Here is an 8,701-nt window from a genome sequence, read left to right as displayed (position 1 = left end):
AAAAAAAAAAAAATTAGGGGCCGGTAGTGTGGCTCAGTGGTAGAATACTTACTCAGCATGTGTGAGGCTGAGTTCCATGCCCAGCAATGAAAAATCAAAATAGGTGGACTGAATTGGAGCAAGTTATATTCCATGCTTTTATAATTATGTCAAAATGAACCATAATAGTGTATAAAACTATACTGAACCGATAAATTCTCATCAGATCTTCAAAAGAAAAATCAGTATGTACTTTCATTTACACGTTATGTGAAGGGGTTTACTTTAACCCACAAAAGCAAAGAGAGATATACCTGGGCCTAAAAGGATAACCAGACCTCATGGCTTTGACTAAGACAAGAGAATAAGTGCATGTGGTGGCACAAGCCTAATATCAGTGACTCAGAAGGTGGAGGCAGGAGGATCGATCTCAAGTTCAAGGCCAGCCTCAGTAACTTAGTGAGACCCTGTCTCAAAATAAACAAGTAGCTTTGTGGTACACTGACTCTAGGTTCAACATCTAGTACTGGGAAGAAATAAAAAATGATACTAGAATAGCTTCAGTTCTGAGATTAAAATGTGCTCTTCATGGCTCTCAGGTGCTCAGCATGATTCAAACATAACTTACTTGGGGGAACTAAGCATTGAGGACGTGTATATGGTGCTGATTTGTTTATCCAAGTTGTACTTAGGAGGCCTGCGGGGACCTCAAATCCTTTAACTAGTGAGTACAGAGAATGTCTCCCCAGTAGAACCTCAGGCCACACGCTTGCAGGACTAGGAACACCCAAGACCTGAGTTGCATCTCAGGTTGACTCTGACTTTATTCATCTAGGACCTTGAGCCAGTCATGTGACTTCTTTGTGCCTCAGTTTCCTCTCTGTGAAATGGGGCTGATACCCCACCATGAAAACCTCACCAGGCTGCCCATCTCTCCCTGCTCTCCATACTGTACCATCTGGGGGCAACTTGACTTTGTACCTCCTTCTCCAGTGCCTTCCAACATTGACAAAAGTTGTTCCTTCTCCTGCTCAACTCCCTGCCCCACCCCCACATACACACACCACAAATAAACCTTTCCTCATTCTGCCACACTCAGCTCAAGTGTTCTTTCCTCCAGGTGGCTTTTCTTGCATCCTAAGATGGGTGTGTCTGTTCTGCACTCCTCTGCCAGTGTCCCTGCCATGTGTTACGACGCTTAGAAAACCCAAAATCAGAGTTCCCATCTTCAAGAAGCTCCCAGGCTTGTGGCAGATGCAGCGTGTTCTTTTATAATTGCCCCCTTTTGCAACATCCTCAAGGGTGGCTCCTGAGAGGCACATGGGGTTGACTGTTGAGAGTGAAGGCAAATGAGGAACAGGGACACTGAGGCACCTGAGGGACCTCATGGATGTGGGTGGACTACTGACATTATCTGCCAGCCCCTGCTTCTCTATCAGTGGGCAGACCCCACAAGGCCTCCTAAAGAACTGTGTGATGGACATTGTACTCTGTGCTGAAGGACTAGGGAGCCTCTGAAGGGTTTCAGCAAGGGAGAGGCATGATGGACTGGGTGGTTTAGAAAGATCTGGATGGATGCTCTGTGGGGAATGTCCTAAAGGGACAAGACTGGAGTCACACAGTCCAGTGAGGGGCTTTGGGTATGGCCCCAGAAAACACTGGTGGTGGTGGCCATGTGGATGATGACAAGCAGGCAGCTTACTCTTCCTGGGGTTAGAAGGGGACAGCTGGAGCCAAATCACTGCTCTGCCCCTCCCTGGCTGTGGACCTTGGGCACCAACTTCATAGGATCACTGTGAGGAATAGACAGTGAATGTTATTACTACTATTATTCCAGACATGCTCTGGAATTGACTGGGGAGTACAAGAGGTGAGAAGGAGATCAAAAATGACTCAGATTTCTGGTTCAGAGAAATGGGTAAATGCGTCAGAAATGACTCAACAATGAGTGTGTCAGGTCTTGGGAGAAGTAGGAGGACTTATTTGAGATCTGTGGGTGAGATACGTTCAAACCCTCGAATCAATCCTGGCGGCTCTGGGGCCTGATCCTTGCCCCCACAGGCAGGGCAGGGTGGGTCTAGCATAGACAGTCAGAGAGAGCAGAAATGGTTAGCAAAAGCAGTGGGCCAATAAAAAAAAAAAATGTGGCCTACATACACAATGAAATATTACTCAGCAATAAAATAAAATTATGGCATTTGCAGGTAAATGGATGGAGTTAGAGAAGATAATGCTAAGTGAAGTTAGCCAATCCCCACAAAACCAAATGCCAAATGTTTTCTCCCATATAAGGAGACTGGTTCATAGTGGGGTAGGGAGGGGGAGCATGGGAGGAATAGACAAACTCTAGATAGGGCAGAGGGGTGTGAGGGGAAGGGAGGGCACATGGGGTTAGAAATGATGGTGGAATGTGATGGACATTTTTATCCAAAGTACATGTATGAGGACACGAATTGGTGTGAATATACTTTGTATACAACCAGAGATATGAAAAACTGTGCTCTGTATGTGTAATATGAATTTTAATGCATTCCTCTGTCATATATAAACTTTTTAAAATTAAAAAAAAAAAGCAATGGGCAACTATCTGAGAGCCTGGCTAACAGATGTTCTGTGTGGCTCTGGGTAAGTCACTTCACCCTCTAGGGCCTACACTGGTATTATGTGGATAGGGGGTGGCAGTGTCCAGCCCTCATTTCCCAGTTATTACAGATGTGAAGCACAGTCTCTCTTCCTCTAAGTCCCTGCTAATGTGCTGCCCACTCCATGCCACCTCTCTGGGCTCCCTGGTCAGAAGCAATCTCTCTCCACTGCAGGCTCCCAGAACCTCTGCAATGAGCACTTCAAAGCTGTGTCTGGCCTCTACATGCCCCACAGCCCCTGGCACAGCATGAGGCATGCACAAGGACTCATCAGCCCATTTGCTGCTCTGCTCCCTGTCCCTGCAAGCAGCAGCGCGTGAGCCCAGGGCTAGTTCAGCACCTGCAGCTCCTGTTTTCATGACCTCAGTCAACAGGAGCCTGGAGTACTTCTAGTAAAAAGTCTGAGTGTGAGGCAAAACAGAAATCAGGACATACCCAGGAGCTGCATCACAAAGAGCCACAGAAGGACACTATTAGTATTTTTTCAATCATTTATTAAATGAAGTACAATGGCATGCACCTGCAGTCCCAGCTACTCAGGAGGCTGAGGCAGGAGTGTTGCCTGAGCCACAAGTTCAGAGCCAGCCTGGGCAACATAGTCAGATTCTGTTTCTTTAAAGAAACTTATTAAACTCCTTATAATTAGGTGGGGTGGGTGGGTGTGTTTATTTTTTTCTGAATAACTTTACAATACAGAGAAGTGTTTGAAGATGTTCTGTGGGTTAGTGGGAGAGGTCTCCAGATGGGTCACTGCCAGAGACCAGTATGTTCTAGGGGGCTCAGGCGATGCTCTCCCACCCCGAGGAGGGACAGAGTCCCCAGAAACTCCCCCTCCCACCTCACCCTGGACTGAGACTCCTGCAGTGAGGCAATGGCACCCCCAACACCCTTAGCTCTTCTTGGGAGACTTCGCCTCTGCCCTTGGGCAGGCTGGTGCCTTAGCATATTCTCTGCTGCTATAACAGGATAACGCAGATTGGGTAATTTATAACCATAAATTTGTCACAGTTCCTGAGGCTGAGACGTCCAAGAACATGGTGCCAGCATCTGGTGAGGGCCTTCGTGCTGTGTGGTAACATGGCGGAAAGGCTAGTGAACATGCCTGAATAGGGCTAAGAATCATGCTGAATGCATCCTTTTTAATCAGGAACCTATACCCGCCCCCAACTCATAACTAATCCACTCCCATTAATGAGTCATGATGGCAGTGTCCCTAGGACCTAATTATGTCTTAAAGGTCCCACCTCTTACAACTGTTTTAATGGCAATTAAAGTTCAATATGAAATCAAACTATGCTGAGATTTCATCTCACACCAGTTAGAATGGCGACCACAAAGTATACAAATAATAATGCAGGAGAGAATGTGAGGGGAAAGAAATATTTTCACACTGTAGTAGGATATTAAATTCTACAAGCTCTATGGAAATCAGCATGGGAGTTCCTCAGAAGTTTAGGAATTGAACCACCTATACCAATGGACCCAGCTATACCACTCCTTGATATTCATCCGAAGAATTAAAGTCCTCATACTACAGTGATACATGCATACCCATGTTTATAGCAGCACAATTTACAACAGCCAATCTATGGAACCAGCCTAGGCGCCCATCAACAGATGAATGAAAAAAGAAAATGTGGTACATATACACAATGGAGTTTTATTCAGCCATAAAGAAAAACGAAATGATGTCATTTGCAGGAAAATGAATTCCTTCAAAGCATTATGTAAAATGAAACAAGCCAAACTCAGAAAGCCAAGGGTCATATATTTTCTCTCACATGTGGAAGCTAGAGAGGAAAAAGGAAACAAGGGGGGGAGGTCTCATGAAAATAGGAGGGAGACCAGCAGGACAGAGAAGGAGACAAGGAAGAGATGGGAGAGAAGAGAAAGGGGAGGTACTGGGGACAAAACTGACCAAATAATATTATTACTGTGTGTGCATGTGCAAATATATAACAATGAATCCCCCTACTATGTATAATTATAATAATGCACCAATAAATTTAAAAAAAATTTTTTTTAAATTTTCAACATGCATTTTGGGGAAACATTTAAACCACAACATGGGGATACGAAAGGTCCTGGTCCAAAGAAAGGCATACTCTAAATTAGAGCGTCCTTTCCACTAGCACAAGCCCCTTCCCACCCAAAGCCACTGAGGCAACCCAGCAGCACCACCACCACTGTTCACCTGGTGGCTCAGCACAGCCTCCTCCATCCTCTTCAGGCACAGGAGCACACAGGGACTCTCTCTTGACAGGTTTAGAAGCTGGCACGCATCCATTCCCACACCTCTCACATGGAACACATGTGTCCAAACATGCACACATACAGACATCTGCATGGAGACACACACTGCTCACTGATTTGTGTGTGCACACAAATGTGAAAAGTTAAGGTCACATGCAATCACCCAAGTACACACCCATGCCCTCCACAGTCTCAATACACAGCTACTCACACTCACACACAGCTACATGGGCACCTCACGCTCACTCTCCTTACACAATTGGCACATTTATATAGTACATGCTGCTCAGATGCCCTGCCACACACACCATCCCCAGCCTCCTTTCCACTGAAGCACTCACTGGCCCAGTCACTCAGCAGGAGTGGGTGGATGGGATTGGGGGGAGGGGTGTCACTGCAGAGATTTAAAAGCCAGGCCCCCTTTCTCCAATTCAGGACCACTCTGCAGGGCCATTCCAGCTCCGGAGCCTGTGTCACTGAAGCAAACCAGCTCCCCGCTTCTCCCAATCTGCTTCTTCACTCCCCACACAGGCTCATCTCCAGAGCACTCCCCAGCAGTGGGAGTCTGCGCAGAACACTTCCTTTCAGTCTTCTGGCCCTGGGGGAGACTTTGGACTTCCTGCAAGCTGAGGCTGAATTCTAGAACTGACCCTAGAGCAGGGACTAGAGCAGAAGCCCCTTGATGACTCCTGGACAGGACACCAAAGCTCAAGGCTGGGCACATATCAGAGGATCTTCACAGAGGTCCGTTTTAGTGTTAAAATTGATAAAAAGGGATCTACCCTTCCCTGTGCTTTTGTTACTGGTCTCAAACCCCAGTTTGCTCTGTGACCTCTTCTGTGGGGGTTTTTAGCCCCGCCTCCGTTCCCTCCTGACCTGTGGGAGAGATTAGGGGAGCATGCCCCGACCAGGACAGGCCAAGAAAGGTAAAGATCGACTGGCCGCCCACACCCAGCCCTCCCTCCCTCCCTCCCCAGGACAATCAGGCGGACCAGGGAGAACTGTCAAAGCAGGATCTCGTTTAATGAGAAAATATACACAGCTAATGTAATGTACAGGAGCTAATCAGGGTAAAGGTCAGCAGGGTACGGAGAATTTACATCTACACCCATCCTACAGGCAGTAAGGGGAGACATGAGCTGTCCTTGAGGGCAGAAGGGTTCTGAGCCTATCCTAGAGGTGGTCACAACCCATGGCAATGCCTTCTGGCTAATTGCTAAGTGCTCTCTTAGCCACCTATGGCCCCAGGACTGGGAAGTTGCATCTTTTGTGATGCAACATGCCCCATGTTACATTATGCCCTACACTCTTCCCCTCCTTTTTTTTTTTAGTTGTAGTTGGACACAATACCCATATTTTATTTATTCATTTTTATGTGGTGCTGAGAATCGAACCCAGGGCCTTGCACATGCTAGGCAAGCGCTCTACCGCTGAGCCACAACCCCAGCCCAGTGCTACCCTCTTTTAGCCTTGGGTTTCCACACATACACTGTAGTTGGAAATCTGGAATTTGGGACCCAGGCTTCCTGTCTCTGGATCTCCATCCAACATCTATAAATGGTTGTCAGGGAATAGACTAGATCTACGCTACTTAAAATGTGGTCCCTTGGCCAGCAACAATGGCCTTACCAGGGAGCTTGTTAGAAACGCTGAATCGCAGGCATCTGGTCTGCCCAGACCTGTTCAATCAGAATCTGCATTTTAACAAGATTTCTGAGTGAATCCAAAGCACTTGACAGTGTGAGAAGCCCTGTTCTTAATGAGCTCCAAGAGCCTCCTTGGATTCTAGGGTTTTTATACTCTACAGCTTCAACAGAACTGAGGTAGGAAGGGTGGCTTTAGGTTGAGAGGAGTTGTGAGAATGGTAAAGGAGGGCTGCTCTATGACTAGGACCCCCTCACTATAGGACACTCCCTACCTCTTCTCTCTGAGGACAGCACATTACACATATATCCACCCAGAGCCCTAGACAGGCCTTTCTGAGCTCATCCTGGAAACGCTTCCTCTAGGCCTGTCTGGGGGCCAGAAGGAAATAAGAGAGGCCTGGATAAGCTCCAGAGTAGGAGAGCACTGTATCTAGTAGGTTCTAAGTGCTGGAACCTGGCACTACAAATGCCCAAACTCAAGGTCACTCAGAATGCCTAACCCAAAGACTTGCACGTTATTTTATTAAAACAACAGCAAAAAAATAAATAAATAAAACTGATAAAAGATGAATGTTTACTCCATGTTGTAAAATGCAGACACATAGATATGTCATGGTTTAGTCTGAGGGTTGGGGCAGCTGCCAGAAGCTCCTGAGACTACAGGGGTAGGTATGGCTTAAAAGATCTGCAACTGCTAAGTGACAGATCAGGACCAAAACCTGAAATGCAAAATTCAAGAATCCAACTAGAGGGCTGCATTCCTGCCCTGTCTGGTTCCTTTTTCATACCAATAATTCAAAATACTCTAATGTGTACATATGTGAATGTAATCATATACATGTATAAAATATGTGTGTATATACATGCACATCCACACGTATACAGAAAAGTCAGAGTCCAGTATAACAAATACCCACCCCTTAAATAACAAATATTAATCTTCTCTGAAATTGCGTGTGTGTCTGTGTGTGTGTGTGTCTGTGTGTGTGTGTGTGTGTTACTGGAGATTTAACCCAGAGGCACTCTACCACTGAGCTGCACCACTCAGTCCTTTTTTATTTTTATTCTGAGATGGGTCTCACTAAGTTGCTGAGATTGGCTTTAAACTTGCAGTCCTCCTCCCTGGGTCACCCACATTGCTAGGATTGCAGGCATGCACCACTGTGCCCGGCAAGTCTGTCCATTTTGATATCTATTGAATTTATTCATGTCAATCACTCTACAATGTTCCAACATGTGACTATAACAGAATATACATTTAGTACTCCACTGATGAGCATCAAGTTTCCTTCTATAAGCAATACTTCACTAACATACTTACAAATGTGTAAGGCATTTAGGGTGTATACTTCAATGTTTAATTGTTGGGTTTGGGGATAATGGTTGTTATAGGTTGAAATGTGTCCCCTAAAAAGATAAATATTCAAGTTCTAACTCAGGATCCCTGCTAATGTGATTTATCTGGAAATAGGGTCTTTACAGATGTAATCAAAGGGAGTATAGGTTAAGGTCCTGAGAGAGAGAGAGAGAGAATGTGAGTTGGAGACAGTCTATTATGGTTGGACTGGAAGGACCTGCCATGTGACCCTATGTAGCTATCTGGACTTCATCATACAGACAGTGTAGAGCCACAAAGAATAAATTAAGTTGGCAATGGCACAGTTCTATCTCAGTTTTAGAGAAGAGTGTCAGAAAATGGCACTTTTAATAGTGGACCTGTTTGACTTGCAAACTTTAATAGTGGACCTGTTTAACTTGCAAACTTTTCTCAAATTAACTCACTCTATCCTTTTAAAATTTTGTGTAGCATTTTAAAATAAATCCTTTTTAAAAAGAAAAAAATGATTTGTTCCCTTTCACACAAAATTATAAGGATCTAGCATACACCGTTTGTCATGAGTTAACCATGAGTTATTTTGTGCTTACTAAATCAGACCCTGTTTTTAGACATAATCTGCTAATCTCGGTTAATCTCACAACTGCCCCACAAAATACCCCCGCTATCCTCTCCATAACAGGGATAAGGAAGCATTCAGGAAGGTGAGATGACCTGCAGTCGGGCTGATGGTTGAGAAAGTAAGGCCACCTTTAATGACTGTTAGGGACTTGAGAAAATGTTTCACCCGTGTCAGCCTACATTTCTCACTCTTCAGATTGGTTACTAGCTGCTGCCTCTGCGCA

Source organism: Callospermophilus lateralis, chromosome 18 (genome assembly GCF_048772815.1).
Source record: "Callospermophilus lateralis isolate mCalLat2 chromosome 18, mCalLat2.hap1, whole genome shotgun sequence".
NCBI lineage: Eukaryota > Metazoa > Chordata > Mammalia > Rodentia > Sciuridae > Callospermophilus > Callospermophilus lateralis.
The sequence above is the reverse complement of the archived record's forward strand: the minus strand, read 5'-3'. Positions refer to the sequence as shown.